This window comes from Strigops habroptila, chromosome 3, assembly GCF_004027225.2.
Source record: "Strigops habroptila isolate Jane chromosome 3, bStrHab1.2.pri, whole genome shotgun sequence".
NCBI lineage: Eukaryota > Metazoa > Chordata > Aves > Psittaciformes > Psittacidae > Strigops > Strigops habroptila.
The window spans coordinates 44,085,543-44,111,777 of record NC_044279.2 but is presented as its reverse complement, the minus strand read 5'-3'; positions in this window follow the sequence as shown (position 1 = coordinate 44,111,777).

Genomic DNA, 26,235 nt, shown 5'->3' with positions numbered 1-26,235 from the left:
TTGTCATCAAGGTGGAACTTTGACAGAGAAAAGAGAAAAGCATTTACTTTTACTCCTGAAACTATAGAACTTGAGTCTTCTAACTCAGAAAAGATAATTGGTACAGCCATACTGAGTAATGGTACATAGATTCCGAGACATAACTGGATTCTCACTCCTTACATTGTTGGGATTAATAAATGATTTTTCATAATCACACTTGAATTATGTCCCTCATCTATTCCTCTACAAGACTTAAAATTATTGATTTTCAACATTTCATCTGTTGCCATTTTTTTCATGTACCTCCAGTATTTAAACTTGTGCTTCTCCTACTATTGTCTTTAAACAGAAAAACAAAGCAAAGCAAAACAAAACATTATTTTTAATACATGCTAATAAATTATGGCAAAACCAATCTCCCACACAGACAAGATGTAAAAAAAAACCAAAAAACAACCAAACAAAATAAACTCCCCAAAAAACCCCAAAACAAAGCAAAACACAAAACCAAAACCAACAACCAAGCAAAGACGAAAGAGTGGAACAAGAAAAAATTAGTATGAATCTTTGAATGAAGACTTTAATCAAATATAATCATATTTCAGTAGCTCTTTTTGTGACTATGCCACAAGATAGATACCATTTAAGTTATATGAGATTAGGTCTGTTCTTGGAGTTTGCCATTTTTTAACAAGGAAGCAAATTAATTTCTTAGCTTAACAGAAGAATGAGAATCACTCAGAATAATTTAATTTTATATTACCTGCAGGTGTATTAACATCAGACCACTACACACAGGTGGAAGTGTAAGATTTATTTAATGTTATGGATTTCCCCTATGCATATATAATTACAAAAAAAAAAAAAAGTGCAAAATCACCTATTTCCTGAGAAAATTCCAAATAATTTACATCCATATACATTTCTTTCAATTCTAACTTGTAGAAGTATGTGTTTTAAACACTGAGCTGTAGTTTAAAATATTTGAGAGGACAGATTCACTTTTTTCATCCAATGTACACCTGCACAGCTATGAATGCTTTGTACCTCTACTGTTCTTGCTGACTTTAGTAGAAGTAGGATTAGGCTAGATTTGCTTTAATGCCCGACTGTGAATGGAGTATATTTAACATTGAAACACAAAGATTTTAAAAATGTTACTATCAAAACATGCAGTAATGATGTAAAAATATAAGAAAAGAACTCTGAGTTTTTCTCAGGAAACTAAAAAAGGAGTTTCATTACCTCCCAGAAAATTTGCTAAAGACTGATGTGGTTTAAAAGTGTTAGGTGTATTTTGCATAGACACAGGCAACACAGAAAATCTAGCTGTGGTGATAAAAACTAGCTGTGATATCAGTGGATTTGGACAACATATATTAGCTATGTTTATTGGTTTTGATGTTTTTACGTGTATTTTAAATAGTAAAATTGTAGATCTTGATTTTTTTTTAATCTTATATTTTTAAAAGCATCAATGTTATTTGCATTTACATATTATCATAGAATCATAGAATGTTTTGGGTTGGAAGGGACCTTAAAGATCATCTACTTCCAACCCCCCTGCCATGGCCAGGATCTTCTTCCTCCTACTCAACTGGGTTTCTCAAAGCCCCATCCAACCTGGCTTTGAACACTTCCAGGTATGGGACACTCACAACTTCTTTAGGCAACCTGTTCCAGTGCCTGAAATATTACCTGATGCCTCCTAATTAATGGATTTTTTATTTTTATTTTATTTTATTGATACTTTGTGTCATTCAGGCAATCACAGGTTATTTATTTGCTATGTCTGAAGTTTTCATCTAACTGTTTAGGTACATTACAATTCTACTCTTAATGATAGAATTTGAACATATTTCTCCTAAAATTAGTAACAATGAAGCAGCCTCTCACCTTTGAAAGTCTTTTTCTACCCCAGTGTAAAATTTAGAATATTTCTAACAATAAATTTTATCTAAATATTTTCACTATTCAAGATATAGGCAATACCTAAAGGATGACTTCAAGAAATCTGAAGAGAGACTTTTTACAAGGGCGTCTTGTGACAAGACAAGGGGGAATGACTTTCAACTGAAAGAGGAGAGATTTAAATTAGATATTAGGAAAAAAATCTTCACTATGAGGGTGGTGACATGCTGGAAGAGGTTGCCTGGAGAAGCTGTGGATGCCCCATGCCTGGAAGTGTTCAAGGCCAGGTTGGACGGGGTTTTGAGCAACCTGGTCTAGTGGAAGATTTCTCTGCCCATGGCATGGGTGTTGGACCTAGATGAACTTAAGGTCTCTTCCAACCCAAACCATTTCATGCTTTTATGTTTCTATATTTTACCGGACTGTCCTGGTTTCAGCTGTAATAGTTATTTTTCTTACCAGTAGTTAGCACAGTGCCATGTTTTGGCTCCAGTCTGAGAACAATGCTGATAACACCGATGTTTTAACTGTTGCTAACTAGCGGTTACCCTGATCAAGGACTCTTGTTTCAAGGACTCAATTTCTCATGCTCTGCCAATGAGGAGGGGCACAAGAAGCCAGGAGGAAGAGACAGGACACCTGACCCAAACTAGCCAAAGGAGTATTCCATACCACAGCATGTCATGCCCAGTATATAAATTGGGGGGAGTTACCTGGAAGGGACCTATCACTGCTTGAGTCAGGCTGGATATTGGTCACCAGGTGGTGAGCAATTGTGCACCACTTGTGTTTTCTCAGCTTTCCTTTCTTCTCTTGTTCTTTATTATTATTATTATTGTTATTGTTGATATTCTTTCTATTATCACTATATTTTACTTTATTTTAGTTATTAAATTGTTCTCATTTCAACCCGTGGGGTTTGCATTCTTGATTCTCCTCCCTATCCTGCCAGGGAGAAGCATCCAAAATAACTCATTAAGATTTCTAAATGTTTTTTCTAAAGCATTTAGAATTTGTATTAAAATAGAGAATGTGTATTTTATATTCCCCCTTCCTCTTTTCTTTCTTCTATCTAAATTCTAATTGTCTGTATTGACATTCCAACTATGAATAATTTTTTTTTTTTTTCTGGCTCTAGACAAGTCACTGAAACTCTCTGTCCTACATCTATAAAATTAGCCTTCATTTTGGGTATTAAGAGAATTGAATATTTAATCTTTTGTGGGATTCCTGGAGAGGTAAAGCACTCGTATACTGTTGTTGAAGTCTTTCTGTAGCCGTAATTGCATGTATGAGGCTCACAGTCAGGATAATGTTTAAAAGCATTGGGTGGGCTAGGGGTTTGATGCACTGGTATTCCAGCACATGGAAAAGAGTTTCTTTCAGCAGGTGCTTCCTTTTGGATTTGAGACCCATCAAACCTGGCGAAATACATCAAATCCCTCAATCTTGTGAGGTATTCCAGCACTCTGTGTAAGTTGGTGCCAGAATATTGTGCTCACATAAACGCTACATAGATTCAATTCCTCCCAAAACAAAACTGGATTTAGGGTGGGGTTTTTTTCTGTTAAAAAAAGAAATTATTTTTCCAGCACTTTATGACTTTATAACAAAATCTAACATCATTTATGATGTGTTACCTTGGCCATAAATGACTTGATGCTATAAATCACCAATATTCCTAATTTCTGAATGGGAAACCAGAAATACTGAGCAGGTCATATTCAGCTAAGGTTGAGCAAATGAGAGTAGTGCAGGTTTGAGGTTTCACAGTATTTCAGCTAGTACCAAGGTAGTATATGACATGGAAGTCCTCATGTTATCTTTTAATTAGAAACCAAAAGAAGTGATAGAATAGAAACCAGTGATATGAAAAAATAGATTTTGATAGCTTTCAATTGTTTGGGCTATTTGTACTACACTTTTAATTTGCTGGGATGGGCTGGATGGATACAAGAAATGGGATTACAAACTCATATGTAAAACATATTAATATAGAATCATAGAATAATTTATGTTAGAAAGACCCTTAAGATCATCAAGTCCAACCATTAAACTAACAATGCCAAGTCCCCACGCACCATGTCTACATGGCTTTCAAATATTTCCAGGGATGGTGACTCCACCACTTCCCTGGGCAGCCTGTTCCAGTGCTTGACAACCCATGCTGAAGAAATTTTTCCCATATCCAATCTAACAGCCTTGAGGCTGTTACTTCTCGTCCTATCTCTTGCTACTTGGGAGAAGAGACCAACACCCACCTCGCTACAACCTCCTTTCAGGTAGTTGTAAAGAGCAATAAGGTCTCCCCTCAGCCTCCTTTTCACGAGACTAAACAACCCCAGTTCTCTCAGCCATTTCTCATAAGACTTGTTCTTTAGACCCTTCACTGGTTTTGTTACCCTCTTTGGACATGCTCCAACACCTCAATGTCTTTCTTGTAGTAAGGAGCCCAGAAATGAACACAGTATTTGAGGTGCAGCCTCACCAGTGCCGACTACAGGGGGACAATCACTGCCCTAGTCCTGCTGGCCACGCTAGTTCTGGCAGAAACCAGGATGACATTGGCCTTCTTGGCCACCTTGGCACAATCTGGCTTACATTCAACTGGCCATCGACCAACCCCTCCAGGTCCTTTTCCGCCAAGCAGCTTTCCAGCCACTCTTCCCCAAGCCTGTAGGGTTGCATGGGGTTGCTGTGATCCAAGTGCTAGATCCGGCACTTTGCTTTGTTGAATCTTCTTGAACAACTCGCCTCAGCTAATAGATCCAGATCCTGCCCAGATCCCTCTGTAGAGCCTTCCTACCCTCAAACAGATCAATACTCCTGCCCAACTTGGTATTATCTGTAAACTTATTGAGGGTGCACTCCATCCCCTCGTCCAGATCATTGGTAAAGATGTTAAACAGAACGGGCCCAATACTGAGCCCTGGGAAATACCACTTCTGACCTGCCACCAACTGGTTATAACTCCATTCACCAGCACTCCTGGTGTCTGTCCATCCAGCCTGTCTTTTACCCAGAAAATAGTACACCTGTCCAGGCCATGAGCAATAGTTTTCCAGGAGAATGCTGCTTGATACAGTGTCAAAGGCTTTACTAATGTCTAGGTAAACAACATCCACAGCCTTTCCCTCATCCACTAAGCAGGTCATCTTATCATGGAAGGAGATCAGGTTAGTCAAACAGTACCTGCCTTTTGTAAACTGCCATTCATGCTGACTGGGCCTGATCACCTTGTTGTCCTCTATGTGCTGTGTGATGGCACTCAAGATGATCTGCTCCATACCCTTCCCTGGCACTGAGGTCAGGCTGGCAGGCCTGTAGTTCCACAAATCCTCCTTCTGGCCCTTCTTTTAGGTGGGACCTCGCCGGCTAGCCAGGACCACTGAAAAATGAAAGTGCATCAGTGAGCACTTCTGCAGCTCCCTCTGTACATTTGGGTGGATCCCATCCAGCCCCATATATGTACACACCACATAGAGCACTCTATTTCAATGTCTATCTTGCTAAACTCATCCTGATATAATTTGCATCTTTAGAAGGTTATTAGTTCATTGTTCAGGTTCATTAGTTCATTGTTGATTAGCCATTGTTCAAGACTCAGGAACTGCAAAAGTCAGCACATTTTAAACATATATTCTAATTTATTTGATTTTGTGTTGAGCACAGTGTCTGATTCTTCCAAAGCTGTCTAAGGGATTTGGATTGTTAAAATCTCTTACTTTTATGGGACTTAGACATCCTGGCTTCACAAATAACTTTAAAAATTAAGCCAGCAATACTATTTTACTCTGTAAATTCAGAATACTGACTAAAATGATATGCTGAAAAGGTCTTTATCTGCATTAAGACAACACTGATTTTAACTGCCTTATTCCTGTGCTGACCAAAAGACTGAAATAACACCACTGAATTTGATGCAAGTATTGCAATTTATGTTATATTATGTAAACAGAAGGAAAACACTAATTTTTCACTGATGACAAACTCTAGTCCAGCTGGGATAAGACAGAAGCTTGCTAGTCTTTTCATGACTATAGCATTAAAAATGCAATAGTTTCTTTAGCTCCTGCAAATGTAAATTAAATTATTTTCTGAATTCTACTTATGCTTTAGAGGGTTTATACTCTGATTATATTTTTACTGGAAAAAACATGCTAGACTGGTATAAATGCTGTACGATCAAGAAGATTTGCTAAGGGAATACAGTACTGGAAAGAGAATGAAAACATATAGCACCTACCCAAGATAATGGAAGGCAAAATTCCTAAACTAACACCCACCTCAGTATTGCCCCCAAAATTGGGGTTTTTATGTTCTTATTCACACATTATAGTCATATTCTAACTGTAGCACTTGAGATATTTTTGCTGTACGGATCTTCTGCAAATGGAATTCAGGTTATAATGTGTAGATGAATGAGTTTGAATATCTGAAAAGATAAAAATATAAAATTGCAAAGTCCTTAGTTCTATCAGGAAAGTTTGTTACTTTGAAAATGTAGGTATAAATTACAGCAGTAGTACTAGCAGGTAGGATAAGTGTCACCTTAAAACTCAGATTTATACCTAGTTGGGCCTACATTAGTTACCTGAGAACACCCTATATCATTTCACTACATTTAATAAAACAGTACTACATGAGTTTGAAATTTGGACAGAAATGTACCTTCTTCAGTAATTCCATTAACAAAGTAGATTCACTTTCTGTACATGTGACAGGCATTGCTTTCCAGCTTTCCATGAAGTTTTCCAGCTTCATAAGTGTTATCTTGTCTTTCTTCATCCAATTCAAACTGAATTTAAACAAAAAATTAACAAAAAAAATCACACATTATCTCACTGCTGCTTTCTTGCAACACACCTTGCATTTTCTTTGGGAACAATTTAGGTCATTTACCCAAAAAGATACAATACCCAAGGTATACAGAGGAGTGGCAACAGAAAATAATGTTAAGGGAACCTGACAAATGACAAATGCTTTGGAGGTGGAAATCGCTGCTTTAGATCAGATCACATCTTTGTATCACTGCGAAGTAGCTGGCTAGCTTTTAATATTTTTTTTTTTCCACATTACAGACAGTAATTCATTCATAACTTTATTTTTAGAAGATGAGTTTTGATAAACAGAAGTCAAGCATTCAAAAGGATTTACCATGTCTAAAAAATGTCCATATTATATGCACATATTTTTAATAAAATAGAAGTACAAAAATGTGTTTTTCATACAAATTTTAAATAAGCCTACAAGGAACATATGTTCTAGAACATATTTACTCACCCTGCATTAAAAATACTAGTATCTCTGTCTGAATACTTTCTGTGTAAAGAATCTATATTTACATACTTACATGACTTAAATTTATTTGGTTTACAACTTACTCAAAATATGCCATTAAAAACTAAACTTACGACATTGATGGTTGCACTTGATCTAGAAAATACAGTCCATGTAGGTGAAAAAATTATGTTCCTGTGATAAGGAATCTGATACTCCCTTAGAAATTGCTTTAGTTGCATTATAAAACCAGTGTTCTTTCCACTGTAATTTTCTCAATGAATGCTCTATCCTCTTGCCAGCCACCACTGGACATGCTAGCTGCCTTGTCAAATTGAACATCTTTCTATTTTCCTAACCACCTGGGTTTCTGGACCCACTGTTCTAAGTTTCACTGTCTAAATGTAAAATAAGCAAGTTGCCAATGTATCAAAATCCTCTTTCACACAAAAATAAATCTGTCCTTAATTCTATGAAATCAGGACGACTATGAACACAGATTTTCAGGATGTACCAGTAGTTCAGCAATAAGAAAAGGACATTCAAGGAGAATTGTCTGTGTTCTTCCATCAGTTCCTCCAGTTTATAGATGCAGACACCTAAATTCCACTTTTTTTTCATCTTTACTGTTTCAAAGAAATCCTGCATTTTCATATGCATAATAAAAAGGATAGAAAAAAATTGTCATTTAAGTTGGATTTCATTAAAGACCTATTGTCTTTTGAATTGCATTGTTGAATTTTGTATGTGTTCTTATTCACGCTTTTTTAAACTTCTTATGAAGTGAAACTTAAAATCCTGAAGATTTTGTTTCATTTCAGAATGAATGAATGTTAAACATTCTTTTTATGTAAGTACCCATTCAATTTTTCCCTATAATAAGGAAAGGTAATAAAAAAGCACTAGCTGAGGCCTGATTTCCATAGTTACCCTGGTTTTGTCCTGCCATGGTTCCATTTACTTTAGTAAAGTTACATGTAATTTACATCACTGTAATGGAATTATTCTTGAGCAGACCTTTTCCAAATCTGGTGCAAGGCAACTAAGCAGAGAATTGAAAGCCTAGTGTAATAAGAAGCATGCATTCTACCATTGTGACATTTTAGAAATGTTTTTCAAAGAAGGAGAAAAAAGGAAAATATTTTTGGCAGAAACAGCCTTCCACTTACAACTTATGTTCCATTACAGTAGTCCAAAGTGTCCGGGAACCGTAACTTATACACTATTTACCCAGCTGGTTTTTGGTTGGGTACTTACATTGACAGCCTCAGCAGCAGCAATGAGTCTCACCACCTGTAGCAGTCATGGATGAAAATGCTGCTTATCATCATCTTCACTAACTTGGGAACATGTCATGGGATATATGTTATTCTGAAGAAGGTTGAATATCTACTGTTCTACTCATGCTAGTGTACGAGAAACCTTGGGATTTATCTTATGTGTGTTTCACAAATTAGTACAATCTAAAAATAGCTTTAACTGATGTAAAATCCAAATTGAAATCCATTAATACATTCCAATTAAAAATATAAAAATTAAATTGTTGAAATTTCCTAACTTTGTGTTTTCTTTAATAACAGTTCTTTTCAATAGATCTGTTTCCATGCAAGCAGATTCTGTGACTCAGTAGAAGTGGTCTAGTTCTGTACCCCCTTGTTTAAAAATCCTGCAGGTTGGTAAGACTATAAAATATAGCCAGAGTGTTCTTATTTGTTTATATAGGTATGAACTGTTGTAACATTAAGGAAAGCTATAAAGGACTGGAGGAGAAGAGGCAATGGAGCTTTTTTCCTAATGTCTTCCAGATGTTTCCACTTTCAGCTTAAAGTAACAAACAAGTTACTTGATAAGCCTTTTGAAAGTATTATTCCAATATCTTGAAAAAAAAATCTGATTTTCCTAAGAAGGGAAAAAAAAGACAAAAGAAGTGTCCAAAACAACATTCATTTTCTCTTTGTCTTCATATACCATTTGATTCCAGCTGGTGTGATCCTTTGAAAGACTGCTCAAATTTAACTGCTTGAATCGGAGAACATTTCCTGTGGGATACTTGGATAGTGAAAATGAAATCAATATGATTTTTGGTGATAAGCCAAACTTTTGCTCAAAAATTAAGATATAGGTTTCATATAGAAACATGCATTTCAGTTATAGTTTTTTTATGCTCATTCCTACTTTTGGGGAGCTTTTTTTTTTGACATTTCCATCATTTTCCTGTCTTCACATGTTAAAATTAATAATAACAATAATAAATTAGACATTGGTAATGAGGGACTGATGGTTTGGGGTTTTTTTTTTATTTGATTTGTTTTTTGTAAATGAGCTCATGGTTCCTCAACTTCAGAAGGGTCTGTGTGGAAACCACGTATATTGACCCCTGTAGAATTGCATGGGTCATAAAGGCAGACCTGTGGATTAGTCTGCTTTACATGATCCAGAGAAATACTCAAATTTCCACAACTGGGCCTGCATTCGGCCACATCATGATTACACCTTGGGACAAAGCCCTCCTTAGCCTGAAGGTCCCTGAAGCAAAAGAAAGATGTACGTCAGATGCAAACACGTCTTTAAGCGTTGTCCAGTTGGTCTGAAAAAGGAACCAGCACCCTTGGGTCTACTATTGCATTCATCATCCATCCCTCAGCAGACACAAAATTATACTCTGTCTATGGCTTTAAACTGAATTTGTCAGCAATGCTGCTGCTCTGGTTTCACTTTTACAACTTTACTGAGCTGAATGTGACCTAAATTTGTGAAACATAGTGACATTGAAAGACTACATGTATTTGTGTTTTCACAAAATAACAGTATAGTCTCAAGCAAAAAAAATGGGAAGTGCAAACCACGCTCTGAGTAGAATTTTAGTAGAAGTCTTGGGGGAGGAGAGAGGAGTGCAGTGGAAAGAAAGGAAGAGGAGGGGACAATCTCTCCTCTCCTTTCTTCTTCCTGCTCTCTTCCTTAAGGAAGAGTAGAAAGAACATTTGTTTCTATCAGGTTTGAATCCTGAAGCCCTCTCACAGTTAAGAGGAATGTACGATTTGAAGTCTGTGGAGCCCACTGGCTGAAGCCCACTGGCTGAAGCCCACTGAAGCCTAAAGGATGTGCAAGAGCTTTTATTGATTTCAGTGCCTGAGCAATTTGAAGATAGCATGTTGATAACACTGAAAAGAAAGATAATCTATATTGAGAAGCTATCATCCTGTCTAGTCTCTGCCTTATATAATTTCCCTTCTCAAAGAACAGAGATTCACTTGCTTTGTCATTCATCTCTGCTGAAATTAAAGAAGTCCCACATTTGTTTTACAGTGTTTGTTCATATTATTAGCATCACTCCAGCAGTGAAGGTTGTGAGCTACATAAACTGGTGTGGATGTTAGTGTTATGATCTTTGCTATCAAGGGAAAAATACACAGCCCTATGTTCAGAATGTGGCAACTTAACTTAAAACTTTACTTAATAAAAATCAAAGCACAGAGTTCTTTCTTAATGATGAACTGCAAGACCTTATTTTAAAAATTTAAAGTATATTTATCTTGTAAGAATATGGACTTGCTTCATTAAGGTAACAATATTTTTTTTTTTATGTGTTGCCTTAATGGAGATAGGCAGTGGACTATAAGTTACAAATATATATTCTTAGACTATTAAGTTGTACATCAGCTTTCATCCCTGAATGAATTATTATTATTATTATGTTACCAGCTCCCACAAATTGAAAAACCAAAGACTTTAATTTAGTACCATTACTTGTTGTCACAATCATAAATTAAATATCATTAAATTTAGTCTAACCCACATTACACTTTTGACACATACTGTCAAAAGCAAGGAAACTGGAAGGTAAGGCCTACTTTCCAGCTGCTTCATCTGACAGCATAAAAAATTACCGCCTGAGCTGAAGTTCGTGGACACAGAATACAAAGAAGACAACAATGTTAGAAGTCTGGTAAAAATACTGCTTTCTCCAATGTGGCATTCTGCAGCAATTCCTTTCCATACGTCAGGAAAGTTCTATAGCTAATTCTGACTAGCTGTATTATATGATGGATTCCAGTATTTTTAACCTAATGCTCTCATGAGATCCTTTTCAAACAATCAAACAAAATCTTTTTTTCTTTAAAGATATGTGCCAGAAAAAAACAAGCAAATAAGATCAGATTTTCAGATCTGAACAAATTTCTACAATCAACATTTTTGGTTTGAGTTTTGGAATACACTATAAACCTCTACATGAGAAAGCTATGGACACATTATCAAAATACTTGACAGCGATAAGTGCGTCTCTTTTGCAGTCCACATTTCTTAAACCAGTATAATTTATCAAGCAGACTATGAAATTCACTGCAGTCTGTTCAACAGAGTACACAGACATTAAATTAACATGTTCTTCAGAAGAATAGACTGAGGTTATTTAAGAACTTGGAGTAACAAATCTAGTACAGAACTACTTGGCAGGTCATTCTCAAAATTGTTATTTGAAAGGAAGATGTGACCTAGAAGCTTGAACAGGCAAGAAACTAATAAATTATGGTCACATCAGGAGCTGTTAAATGACCTGAAAAATCAAGAGGGAAAATCAGCCAAATTGACCAGGGAATAGAACAAGCGCACAGAGACAAAATCAGAAAACCTGAAGTGTAATTTAGGTTTAAATTAGAACACAAAAAGCACCAGAAAAATATTCTATATTAAAAGGAAGACAAAAACAAGGGGTTATGAAATATCTTAATTGTTGTGGCTGTTAAATAAGAGCAAATTATATTAAATGTTTGAAATATTCAGAATTCACAAAAAGCAGTTCAAGAAGGAACAGGAGAGAAAGCCTGCTTTCTTTAATTGAACTGCTGCAGAATAATTAGCAAAATAATGGTGTTTTATTTGTTCCTACAGCTAGCTCCTGTGAACTGTAAAAAAGAAAATGCTTTCAGCTGTAAACTGATAACTGAAACTCTACTAGGACAAACACAGTTTTCAAAAGTTTGTGTTAGAAAGTTATGTTATATAAGAAAAGTACCAGAGAAGAGTGACAGAGTAGATTTATCATACGTTTTTTCATGGGAAGTATGAGCTAAAACAGGAGACTCTGTTTTCGACTTTAGACAATATTGCAGCTTGAAGATGTTACCCCATTCTCTCTTCTGTACCATTTATCCTTAGTTGTCTGTGCTTGTTCCATTAATCTTGGAGCCACAGAGTAAGACAGATCATCTTTCTGATGTGATTGAGATTTTTTTTTTCTTTTTTCTTCTAACACCTGAGAAGAATTTAGTGGGATTAGGGAATTATGATTATAATGATATTATTATAAAAAATCATTAGGCATCACCTTTCCCTGGGATCATGCTACACTGAGGAAAGGATGCAAATAAGAAAAGAAGGGTCATGTTTTATACCAGCTTAAAATACCATCGTAATTCTACTCTTTTCTTTCTTCATACAAAACTAACAGTTTGTTTGCTGCAAAACCTCTATGAGTTGGCTATAACTGATCTTCACGATGAATTTGGGCTTAACTTCAACCGTAATTTACTGGTGAAGATGACTCACTCATACCTATGATTGTGTTTTGCAGAGGTTAGGCTCCTTAAATGGGTTGTATATATACATCAATGCATCTAGTGCCCTAAAAGACATTTTGTGGCTTTTCAAGATACAATATAACATTTCAATAGTTGGAATCAAATGGCAAAATTCAGATAGTCTGCTTAAATACCATTATAACGACCTTTGACTCAGGCACTCAGAACAGCCTATTTATTTCTCTTCAGCTGACCTGAAACCCACATAAAATCATTCCTGATTTTTCTGCCAGTTTTATAGTCAGAGAGCAAACACTGGCAAGTAAGAATATTTAGCTGATCATAGGCACTCACTTCCTGGGTATGTTCCACAAGATTTACCTGGAATCTGGATAGCAGTTCAAGAATGATGTCATTTGCGTTTCGTGTACCTTAGTCTACTGCACAGGGAGATTTTCCCATTTCCGATGCCAACACTTGACATGTTCAGCCACACATCTTACTTCAGCATGAGGCGACCAAAAACATCAGATGAAAGTGACTGTTCTTCAGAACTGAAATGTTCACACCTCAATAAGGAGCCAAGAGGAGATCTGGTATTTTAGTAATGTATGAGGAAACTGCATATTATGACAAAAATTCACCAACAGTTTGATCATTCCTTACTGTCTTTTGGCATGCATCATTTGTGAATGGAATGAGAAATGCCCACTATGGAATTTTCTCCAGCTAGTTCTACATTTACCATACCTCAGCAATCTCAGAAATTAAGACCAAGTGACATGTCAGAGCCACTAATAAGTTACTTTATTAAATCTCAACCATGCATGTAGCATTCCAGGAGTTTATACAGTTTATATTGTTTCTTTTTGGAAATAAATCCCTTTGATCAATATAAGCATGATGTTAATGCCCAGTGCATTAATGTCCCTTATCATCCTCGTGGCCCTCCTCTGGACTTGCTCCAACAGCTCCATGTCCTTCTTATGTTTGGGGCACCAGAACTGCACACAGTACTTCAAGTGGGGTCTCACAAGAGCGGAGTAGAGGGCAGGATCATCTCCTTCAATCTGCTGGTCAGACTCCTTTTGATGCAGCCCAGTATACAGTTGGCTTTCTGGGCTGAAAGCACACACTGCTGGCTCATGTTCAGTTTCTCATTGACCAACACCAAGTCCTTCTCCACAGGGCTGCTCTGAATCTCTTCTCCGCCCAGCCTGTAGCTCTGCCTGGGATTACCCTGACCCTGTTGTAGGAACTTTTACTTCTTATTGTTGAACTTCATGAGGTTGGCATTGGCCCACCTCTCAAGCGTGTTGAGGTCTCTCTGGATGACAACAAAGCCCACAAACCCCAGGAAACCAAAGCTGAGTACTTTTTTGTTCATTGTATAACTATTTAAAAAATTGCCATAGAATACAGGAGAAAGGAGAAGAATAATGAATTTAAAAGTGATTAGATAGATTCATGGAGGCTATTAAAAATCAATGGTCTATGCACAGCCTCTAGATGAAGATATCCCTGACCCAGTTATTATCAGCTGAGTAAAATTAAGAAAAGAATGATTCTTTGAACACCCCATACTCAACAACTTCGGTGAACTGGTGTTAGTAATCACTTGTGGAGGCAGGGTACTGAATAATAATGTCATTTGGTCTGAATAACCCTATTTCAGTTTCTGTAGATCTAAAACTTCTGACTCAGATTGTATATTTTGGATAAAAAGAATTAGGGCTGACTCCTCATTTAACCCAGATCATAATGTCCATCCAGTACATTACCCACATTGTCTGATTCTTCTTGCTATGTTACTGTTTAAATCACACAGAGAACAGCAGAGAACTCAAGAGAAACACACACAAAAATACAGAATAAATATCTCATTAATGGTATTTAAAGCTGCTTCTTATCATATGTGACCAGATCTCTCTCCATCTGTCTCTGTCAGTGTGAGTTCATTTAGAAATAAGGGCCTTCTTATAAAAGTACCATTAGAAATGTCTTCTGTAAACATGTTGCATTTCTGTCATCTTAACAAAGCATGATTTTACACATGCTTAAGAAATCATAGACAAGACCTTGTGTAAAGCCCCATCACACCTTACTAGAAATAAATAATCAAAACCTATCAAAGCTTAAAAATTTATTTATCTGACACTGGTTTACCATTTTGTTTCTTTAATGGGTTTATCGCCTAAGTATACAGATTCTTGATAATTTTTACATTTTTATAAGCCCAAAATTTACAAATATGTGACTTCATTTCCAAACAATATTGAGAAGCTGACTGAGTGCAGAAGACTCGCTCAGAGAATGTTCAGACTCTGCAGGAAGCTGTTTTTCAGGAAGCAATCTTTCATCACAAATAATGCAACAAATATTCTGGTTTAAATAAAACTGAGTGGCAAGTTAATCTGGCTGAGATTTATGAGTTATATTATTAACTGCCATTCAGCACCATATAGCACAACAGTTGCCTGAAATTTCATGCACACAGACACATGTAGAGCCTCTCAGAGGGTTCCCAAAAGGTTTATATGCTAATTTTTAGTAACTCTGGGGTTTTTGATGCAGTTAGCAAAGATACACTATCCTAAAACTAAGGAGATTCCAGAAGACTTACTTGGTCTACCTAAAGGACATTTGTAGCTAAGGAGAAATCTTTGCCAACATTTCAGAAAATTCCTTGATGGAAAAGTGAATGCAGACGCTTTATATAAAAAGCAATAACAATCACCTGCTGCAGTGAACAAAAATAAAAAAATTGAATCTTTATGTTATACAAGTATACAAATAAGGAATGGTATAGACACTATAGCTCAAGACCATCTGTTCAGAATTTGCAAAAAGACTTTGAACAAGCTTTTCAGGGAACTTTTAAGAAAATATTACTATACATAATTACCATAACAAATCCTTTAAGAAACAAAAATAAAAACACATTTATAAGGATTTTGTGTTTTAAAATGAATTCTGAGCTTTTTCAATGGAAGATGGAAAGACAGATTCACTTTTGGGTAATTCATAACTTTTCAAAGGGATTTTTAGTTTAAACTAACTTTATATTTGTTCCAGTGAAAGATGGATACAGTGCTAGGCCAATATACTACAGAATTCCTAATACTTGTATCTTTCAGGTGCATTGGTGATTGCACTCTTAGGTTCACTAAAATGTAGTGTAAGTTATCACTTCTTCTGAACACAAAAATAAAACAACAGCTGTGGAGAAAACTATTTCTTTAAAATGAAGATAAATGTTATAGTGTGATGCAGAGAGGTTATGATTATAAAGTTCTTGCAGCAGTGGGAATAATTTTAGTTCTAAGCTGGTTTTAATTTTAAATATCTGTAAGTACCATCTTCTTCCTGGTACAGTTATGTAACTACTATGATTTTAATAAACAGAATAACAGCATGGAAAATACTAGCCTTTTCTCAGAAAAGAAAATATTTAGGATATGACAGCTACTAGGGGTTTTTGGTTTCTATGTTGTTTTGGTTTTGATATTTTTATTTTTTTTTTTTTTTTAATTGTTGGTTTTTGCTTTTTTTTCCATACGAAATTCTTTTCAGGGTGAAAAAATCTACCATGAAATCGTACTTTTCCAGTTCACTATTGCTTACATGGGGAGGCTTTTATGAGTTTCACATTCTGCCTATTGTCAAACATTATATTATAAAAGCCTTTTGGAAGGACTGTTGAAAAGGAAGCGGTCTTGCTAGAGGAAGGGGAAAACTTCTGTTTGCATTTCAGATTTTCTGCTCTCCATCCTTACATCAAATTCATCTGCTTCTCCCCAGTTAGTTGTTTCTGATACCCATGACAAATTTCTTTTCTCCTCATAAGCAGATAGATGTTGACAAGCTGGACATATGGTGGTCCTGTGGGAACCTCATGAAATTCAATAAGGCTAAGTGCAAAGTCTTGAACCTGGTAGTAAGTAATCCTATACAACAGTGAAGCTTTGAGGCTACCTATCTAGAAAGCAGCTTTACACAAAAAGACCTGTGAGTCCATGTAGAAAACAAGCAGAATATGAGTCAGCAGTGTTCTCTTACAGCAAAAAGGGCATCTGGGCTGCATGGGCAGGAATACAACCTGCTCATGGTTGAAGGATCCTCCCCCTCTTCAATGCTTACAAGACCATATCTGCCCATATTGTTTTGAGTTCCCAAGTAGAAGAAAGACATTGGATACCTGGGGTCCAGCAAGGAGCAGCTCTGATGAGGGGTCTCAAGTACACAGCGCACAATGGGAGGCCGAGAGCCTGAAGAAGTGAGAGCACAGAGACCTTACAAGAGGGAAAAACCCCACCTTTATAATGAGAGTCATCAGGCCCTGGCACAAGTTACCCAGACAGGCTGTGGAGCCTCCCTCCTTGGAGACATAAATTCAGCTGGCCAAGGCCCTGAATAATCTGATTTAATTGGACCTGCTTCAAACAGTAGGTTGGACCAGGTGACCTCCTGAAGTCCCTTCCAAACTACATAATTCTGTGATTCAGCAGTTCAGAAATTTTCAACTACAGCTTCAAGCCATGAAGAAGTATCTACATTATCACCTATCATCACCTACATGTCTAGAACCCTATTACATATCACCAGTGAACCAGGCTGTAAAATGAATCAAATAAGGCATTTTGTTCCCTTGGTAGTTACACTCTTGTGTGGCAAAGCATGGTAGATGGAGACCCTTCACTGAAAAATTAACAAGTTACGTACCTAGGTGATTTTACTGTCAATACATAGCGTGGAGGATGGTAAAAATGTTCTGAGATTTCATCTGTCTCATCTGGAACTGATTTATTTACTCTTAACCTAATTTGATACCAAGCCTATGAAAAAAAAGGATTCATTTAAAGTTCTTTTTATAATCCCAAAACACAAGTCTATATCTGTGTCCCAGCCTCAAGTGTAGCCCATTTCTGATGCTTGAAGAAAAATTCATTAATTAATAAAGACAGAAAATAAGCAAATATGTACGTATACTGCCAACTGTGCAGTATAAAGGGATTATCACTTTTTCACTAGAAGCCATTGTTAATGATGAGCAAATTAAAATAATACACCACACCACACATTTTAGTTCCCTTTTAATAACATATTTGTTAAAGAATGTAGAAACAAAAAAGATCCAGTTAAAAACATGTTCTAAATCTCAAGGACAGGGATTTGTTCTTGCCTCATTAATGACAACCATCACAAAAACTTCCTTATTCACTCATCCTTGGCACGTCCATCATGAAAATATGTATATCCAGAAAGATTGCAAAAATGAAAGCCCTGATAAGATTTTAATCTAGAGTAAAAGCATTCTTCTAATCAAACATTGTTTTATAATGTTAATGGTTTGCCACATAGCCTTTTACTTTTTCTTTTATTACCAAATTGATTACCTCACATATCCTTGGCTTTACATTTTGTTTTTGACTTTTTTCTTTGTTTTCCCTCTTTAGTTTATTCCAAAACTCTTTGTACTAAGGTTTATAATGACAATATGTTTTGTCTTTTTAAATCCATGTATGTGTCTATCACAAAGCTTTGCTTAAAAATAAAAAAATCTTCCTTGGAATTTAAGAGCAGCTATTTCTTGTTTTGCTGCCTTTTTTTTAGAAGCTGGTTAGAAATCCTTTAAAAACTGATGTGTGTCTGGTTTGAGTTTAAATATTCTAAATTATTTACTTTTCCAATTCCATTTTCTGTAGCTTCTAGTATTCATATGATTATCATCTCCATAGACACTGTCCTCAATTGTCTATTATTTTCAATGGCTTATCTACAGAAAAAAATGTTTTCATAAAATTTGGTTACACCTAACTTTCCCTACATAATGGTCTTTTAATATTTCAACTGAATTATATTTTTTTCTTTCATGCAAGCTAAAAATGTTCATGGAATAAACTCTAGTCAAGAAGAAATAGGGCCTTGGCTACATTAGTAACTGGATATCTAATCGAGAGTACAATCAATTAGAATAAAACAGAATTTAATAATATCAAAACAAGTTATTTTATGAAACACAAATATTCCAATTCTACTTGTATAAAAGGCAAGAACTATTTAGGCGATCACAGGACAGGAAGGGACACTCCTGTCTTACCATTCCAAATCCAACTCCTGCTAGCAAAATCAGCTGTGATACACCAGACCTTCATAAACTTATCAAACACCATATTAAACCTTTAAAACCTTCATGGACTCTTTTCCATCTGCTGAGAGGCTGTTTTAGAATCTCACCTCTCTTGGTAGTTAAAAGCTTTCTAGTGTGTAAAGTTTATTCATAGCCTGTTTAAATCTTGTGTCAACAAGTATTCTTGTGTAAACATGGATCTTATGCCCCAAATAGCAACCCTAAATAGCTCTGTGGCGTCTTTGAATTTACAGAGGACATCTTTATGAGCACCATTAACCTGCAGCTTTAGGCACTGACTACACACCCTAGTGTTTTCTGCTGAGATTATTTTCTTGCAGGATGCGTCTGAAGTCAAGATCATTAACCCAAAGCTGAATCATTTAGCCTTCTATACTACTTGAATTCCTTTTTTTCACTGTATCTCATGGTCATCTATTTCTTACTCTAAAAAATTTCAATTTCTCTTTTATAGTGAATTGGAACATCCTCTTAAATGTTATATGGACAACTTCTTACATAAGCACTTGAAAATAAGAATATTGTAATTATTAGGGACAGAGACACATATAAGTAAACAGATCATAAACTAACAGAAAACATTTATCTGATTTGCTGAGTCACAGAGCCTATGAAACTGACATTGATTCTTTCAAGGTTCATTTGGATTTCAATTAATCATCCATACTTGAATAAAGAATCAGCTGTTTTGATTTTTATTGTGGTGACAGAAAGGAAGGGTGACACATTCATGATCAACGAGGAACTTCATCCACTCGTAAACTCTCAGAAAGAAACCAACACACTTCATACAAAATTATGTCTTGAATCTAGTTACATGTAAGCCCTTTTATAAGTCAGAAGCCAAAGAAATATTCCTTTCAACATATTTGTATTCTGATACTATGATTTTTTTGATACTATGATGTTATAGAAATATGTAACTAAATTATTCATTAAAAAAATGCAAATATATCTTATCACACCAAATTCAGAAAAAAAGTGCAAAATAAGAAAAAAAGTGAATGACATACATCAACATACACAAACAAAACTTACATAAGTATTTCAAATTCTTGGGGAGCAAGGAATGATCCCAAAACATGTACATGACAAGATGCATACATGGGTCCTGAGGGAACTGGCAGATGAAGTTCCCAAGACACTATCTGTCATATTTGTTGCATAGTGAGCAGTCATGGTAATCTGGTGAAGTTCCTGCTGACTAGAAAAGCGGAAACATAGCCTCCATTTTTAAAAAGGAGAAAAAAAAATATCTCACCTCTGTACCCAGCAAGATCATGGAGCAGATCCTCCTGGAAACTATGCAAGGGCACATGGACAGTAACAAGTGATTGGTGCCAGCCAACATGGCTTCACTAAGGGCAAATTATGCCTGACAAATTTGGTGGCCTTCAATGAAGGGGCCACGGCACTGGTGGATAAGGGGCAGTGCAGCTGACGTCATCTACCAGGACTTGCGCAAAATATTTCACGCTGTCCTGTGCAGCATCCTTGTCTCTAAATTGGAAAGGCATGGATTTGACAGATGGACAACTCAGTGAATAAGGAATTGGCTGGATGGTCGCACTCAAAGAGTTGTGGTCAGTGGCTCAAACTCCATGCGGAGACCAATGATGAGTCGTGCTCCTCAGGGATCAGTATTGGGACTGGCGCTGTGTGACATCTTTGTCAGTGACATGGACAGTGGGTTAGAGCGTACCTTCAGCAAGTCTGCCAATGACACCAAGCTGTGTGGTGCAACCAAAACGCTGGAGGAAAGGAATGCCCTTCAGAGGAACCTTGGCAATCTTGAGAGACGGGCTAGTGCAAACCTCATGAAGTTTAATATGGCCAGGTGCAATGTCCTACACCTGGATCAGGACAATCCCAAGCATAAATACAGACTGGAAGGAGAACGGATTGAGAACAGCCCTGAGGAGAAGGACTTGGGTGTGTTGGTTGTTGAGTAGCTCAATGTGAGCTGCCAGCCCAGAAAGCCGACTGTATACTGGGCTGCCTCAAAAGGAGTGTGTCCAGCAGGTCGAGAGAGGTGATTCTCTCCCTCTACTCTGCTCTGGTGAGACCCCACATGGAGTACTGTGTTCAGTTCTCTTTTTTTTTTCCCCACAAGGGCTTATAGTGACTGGAGAAGGGGAAGTGGCTCTAAGTTGAAAGGGGGTATTTAGATTAGATATAAGGAAGAAGTTCTTTACTGTCAAGGTGGTGCGACACTGGAGCAGGTTGCCCAGAGAAGCTGTGGCTGCCCCATCCCTGTAAGTGTTCAAGGCCAGGTTGGACAGGGCTTTTAGCAACCTGGTCTAATGGAAGGTGTCCCTGCTCATGGCAGGGGGGTTGGAACTAGATGACCTTAAGATCCCTTCCAACCCAAAAAATTTTATGATTCTATGATTCTATATATCACGATAATTCAGATTAATCCACCAACTAATCTCAAGCATCAGTTGATAAACAACTAAGGAAAATAAAAACAGTTGATGAGGGTAGGGACTTGTTACAGAATCATGCTTCAACTGACCTGGGTGGAAATGTACAAAGGTTTCCTTCTTTCAAATTCTAGACATATTTGAACCAGTTTACAGGGGAACTTGTGAAATTCAGTCTGAGATTCTGGACTCACCAGTTTCTTTCATTTCTTGATGAATCATATTTTTGAATAAGTTAATAGACATGTTAGAGAATGATTCTTTGACATCAACATTGTACTGCTCAGGCATTTTATTTTTATTTTAAAGTATTCTTCATTTATATAATTTGGATAATGTAACTGAAACAGATGCTTCCATTATTGGGATGACCCTCATCAGATTTAATATTGTGTTCATGTTATTTATGAAATCATCTTAATAACTATCACTAAAAAGGGCAAAAGAGAAAGATGCACTTGCAAGCGAAAGCTACCATTTGATAAAGAATGTGATAAACACATCATTACATATCATAAACATAACGTTTGGCATTCTATTATGCCAAATTTATATCAACAAATCAAGTAAGAAATTATTTTGAGGTTTTAAATGGGAAAATAAAAGCAAAATTCAAACAAGAATGAGACTTATGACTGCAACATTAAAAAAAACCCTGAATTAATTCAGTTTATTAAATGTGACAATATTTTATTTGCTTTTAACACTCTATCTCATGTTTCAGTGTTTTTTGCAGACTTTATTAGGAGATACCATGACAGAGCATCAGCTGTTAATGTTTTCTTTTAGCTATCCTTTGGAAACACACATAACACTAAAAAAAAATTCTATAGAGCATTATCTCTCACCACAAATTATGATTTGACTTAAAATTGCATTTCTTTTTAAATGGATAATTGTCATAGGCCTTTTATAAAGAGAAAATATCTTTTTAAAAACACTTATTGCCCTTCTTCATAATGATCACATGGATATTCTCAAGGGTTTTTTTAACTTATTCTGAAACACACTGTGTGCAAGGCGAACAGGATTTTAGTTAGGCCTTATTGTAAGTATGAAGACTCTGGATCGTGGACAGCTGTATTTCTGGTGAATGCAATCTCCAAAGAAACCAAAGTATGTCCTAGGCCACAAACAGGCTTAGTGAATGAATAAATGTGGAAGGTCTTCTACTATGCATTCTGAATAAAGAAGAATTCAAGTAAGTAAAAATGTCTTTATCATTTTCCCCAAAATGGCAAAATGTTGAGATAACTTCTAAACAGTTTAACAGTTATGGTATCGTTTTCTGCAAAACTTTTCTGCTCAAATTATAAGCAGATCTCTCTCTGTTTTGACATTTATAATAAGGTTTCCAAAAGAATACCTTTTCATCGTAGGAGTTTTCTGTTTGTTTGTTTTAGGGTTTTTTTGGTTTTTATATATCCCTGAATATAATGTTATCTCTAGCTCTGACTCTAATCTTGTTTTATTTGGGTTTTGTTTTGTTTTTTTCCAAAAGAGACACTCAAATTTAAGGTAGAACTATTGAATTTGCTGGTCATCACTGTCTTCATTAAGTAGCTACCTGGCTTATCCACCTGTTCCTCAACATCAACATCAGCAACAAAGGTATCAGATTGAAGAAGGTTTTGCAGGCAAGAAATCACCAGTCAATGAGAACCATCTACAGCGTTACGCAGATACTCATGGACAGAGTGCTAGTTAACAAAGGGACAAAAAAAAAGAAAAAAAAAGAAAAAACCAACAATTATTCTCTTTTATCTTCTGCACAGGGTAACACAGCAATTAGAATATCAAATAGGATGACCACTTGTTGTTCAAATGGCAACAAAAATACATGCTTGGTACATCTGCCCAATGTAGAGACTGGAAAGATAGATAAACTGATTTTTAATCTGAATGAGCTACAGAGTTATCCGAATGAGCAATGTTTTAACTCTGTTATCACTAATGTATGGATTTATGGATTTCCTTTGTGGAGAATGGTTATTCTAAGTTTTTTAAATCCCATTTGGTAAATTATGTATAAGCTGTTAAGCTTCTGCAGAATATATAAAAGTCTTGATGACATCCACTGTACTGATGACTGATTCTTATCAGGTGTAAATTCAGGCTGAAAGTTACTGCAGCATTTAGAGAAATATCAGTTTCATCACAAAGTATTATAATGTGTTTGATTGATTACAGCTAAAGCCATTGTTCTCTTAAAGCCAAAACTAAATCCACTAGATGGCAGATAGCATTTAAAATATGTAGTAAGAAGAAACAGACCATGAATTTAAAATATGCTGTTCTCCCAGTTTATTAAAATATAGCCTGTGTGGGACATCTTCTAGGACTTGTTTATATAGTGATAGCAGAAAATGGGACAGTACAGCTATTTTTTTAACTATACCTTTTCTTACCTGTCTAGTCATTTTGTTACAAATGTAGAACTTCCTTGGAAATTTCATTTGTGCTTTACATGACTGTTGTGGTCTAAGCCTGGCCAGCAACCAAGTACCACACAGCTGCTTGCTCACTCCCCCTCTAGTCCTGAGTGGGACAGGGAGAAGAATCGTAAAAAAAGTAAAAAAAAAAGTGGGTTAAGAACAGTTTAATAATGGAAATAAAAGTAATAATAATAACAATAATAATGATGATGATGCAAGGAAGTAAAGGGAGAGAGTGAGAGAGGAAGGAATAAACCCTGCCATCCAATAAAAAAAACCAAAACCAACAAGTGATGCACAATACAATTGCTCACCACCCGCTGACAGATACTCAGACCGTCCTGGAGCAGCAAATGGGTCCTTCCAGCTAACTCCCCCCAGTTTGTATACTGGGCATGAAGTTAATATCCCGCTGGCTAGTTTGGATCAGGTGTCCTGCCTCTGCTTCCTCCCGGCTTCTTGTGCACCTCCTCACCGGCAGATCATGAGAGACTGGAAAGTCCTTTGTTTAGGGTAAGCATTACTTAACACAACTACATCAGTGTGTTGTCAACATTATTCTCAGACTAAAGCCAAAATGCAGCACTGTACCAGCTGCTAGGAAGAAAATTAATTCTATCCCAGCCAAAATCAGGACAGTGATGGTTAAAAAAGTTAAAGGAAAGGCTGTGGTAATGTTTGAGATAAGATGTGGAGAACTTGATGTTAATACTGTTCTTCAGCAATACTTTTTTTTAAAATAATTAAGAACATTGCAAAACTGAAGAACAGTGTTTTTATTGTACAACACAAATTATGTAACATAATTGCATCACATCAAAATGTGCTCAAACCTGTCATTTTTTAAACTGTTTTAAGATAGTTTAGTAGATATTAGCACTAATAGTTCCACAGAGAATGTTCCCCAAAATGACTGACACAAATGTACAATGTACTGACATAAGATTTTGTAGAGTTGCTATGTGTTGAACAACCTTTATAGTTCTAATACTAAAATATGAAGAAGAACGTACAGTGATAAGACTAAAAAATTCTGGTATAGTAGAAAATATTTTGAGCAAGTGTTTTTCTGGGTTTGTTTATTTGTATGGGTTTATTTTGGTTTTAGTTATTTTTGTTTGGTTGATTTGTTTCTTTTTGACTGTAGAATTGTTGTTCAGGTGTACTTTCTTTCCATTTCTCCAGATCACATTTTTCTTGACTGTTCAGGTACAAGAAATACATTATATACAGTATTTGATGCCATAGCACAAGTTGATATTGGAAAGCTTTCTGCTTTTTCTACGCCATTGTGGAGGTTAGCAATGTTCTACTTCCTTGTCACAATATGATGTTTAAAGTCTACTTCAGGTCAGGATACATCACACTGTGACAATGACATCAGAGTATTTGCATAGAAAGATCCTATGACATGAATATTTTTAAGCAGGCTCATCACCCAACCATTTAGTAATGTCGGATTTGGAGGCTATGGTTGCTGTATTACAGTTACAACAAATTCCAGCTACAATAAACTCCAGAATGTCAAATAAGTCACATGTTTAACCACATCTATACTACTTTTTGACCTTTATATACCATATCTGTGCAAAGGCAACATTTATATTTTTCCTATAAAAGATACAGTACATTATTCAATACACATTTTAGAACTACAACCTTGCTTTATAGACCAATTTCCTGATATTAAGTTTCAGAGGATATTCAAGGTAAAGGGTAACCAGACTTAAAAAAAAAGAGTTTAGACCATTTTTTTCAAATCCCTTCTCACTTAGCTCCTCTTTCAGAGGCATCCTTATGCTTCTGTGCTTTTAATGGCTATGATAGGTCTCCTGTCTCTTCAGCATCCTTGGTCTAAGATTCAACATTTTTTCTATTTATGCATCATATAACCTTTTTTTGGGGGATGGGGGAATGGCAGAAAAGTTTCCTGCTGCTGGCTTTTTTCTTGCATGGGCAAAAGGAAGGAAGAAAGCAAGCAAGCAGATGGCCTGAACTTAAAAAAGTAACATCAGCTGATTTCTGGCAGCAGGGAGGTACAGATTTGGCAGCTTTCCTGATTTCCAGTTGCTGGTTTTATTTTCATTATGCGGAAGTGTCCTGGGTTCAGCTATAGCAGTCATTTTTCTCCTTCTTAGTAGCTGGTACAGTGCTGTGTTTTTTAACTTTCAGCCTGGGAACAACGCTGATAACACCAATGTTTTTAGTTGTTGCTAAGTAATGTTTACTCCGACCAAGGACTTTCTCAGTCTCATGCTTTGCCAGGGAGGAGGGGAAGCCGGGAGGAAGCAGAGACAGGACACCTGACCCAAACTAGCCAAAGGGGTATTCCATACCACAGCACGTCATGCCCAGTATACAAACCGGGGCGAGTTACCCAGAAGGCCCAGATCACTGCTTGGGTCGGGCTGGGTATCGGTCGGCGGGTGGTGAGCAATTGTATCCTCTCCCCTTGTTATTTCCCTTATCGTTATTATCATTGGTGGTAGCAGTAGTGGTTTTGTATTATACCTTAGTTACTGGACTGTTCT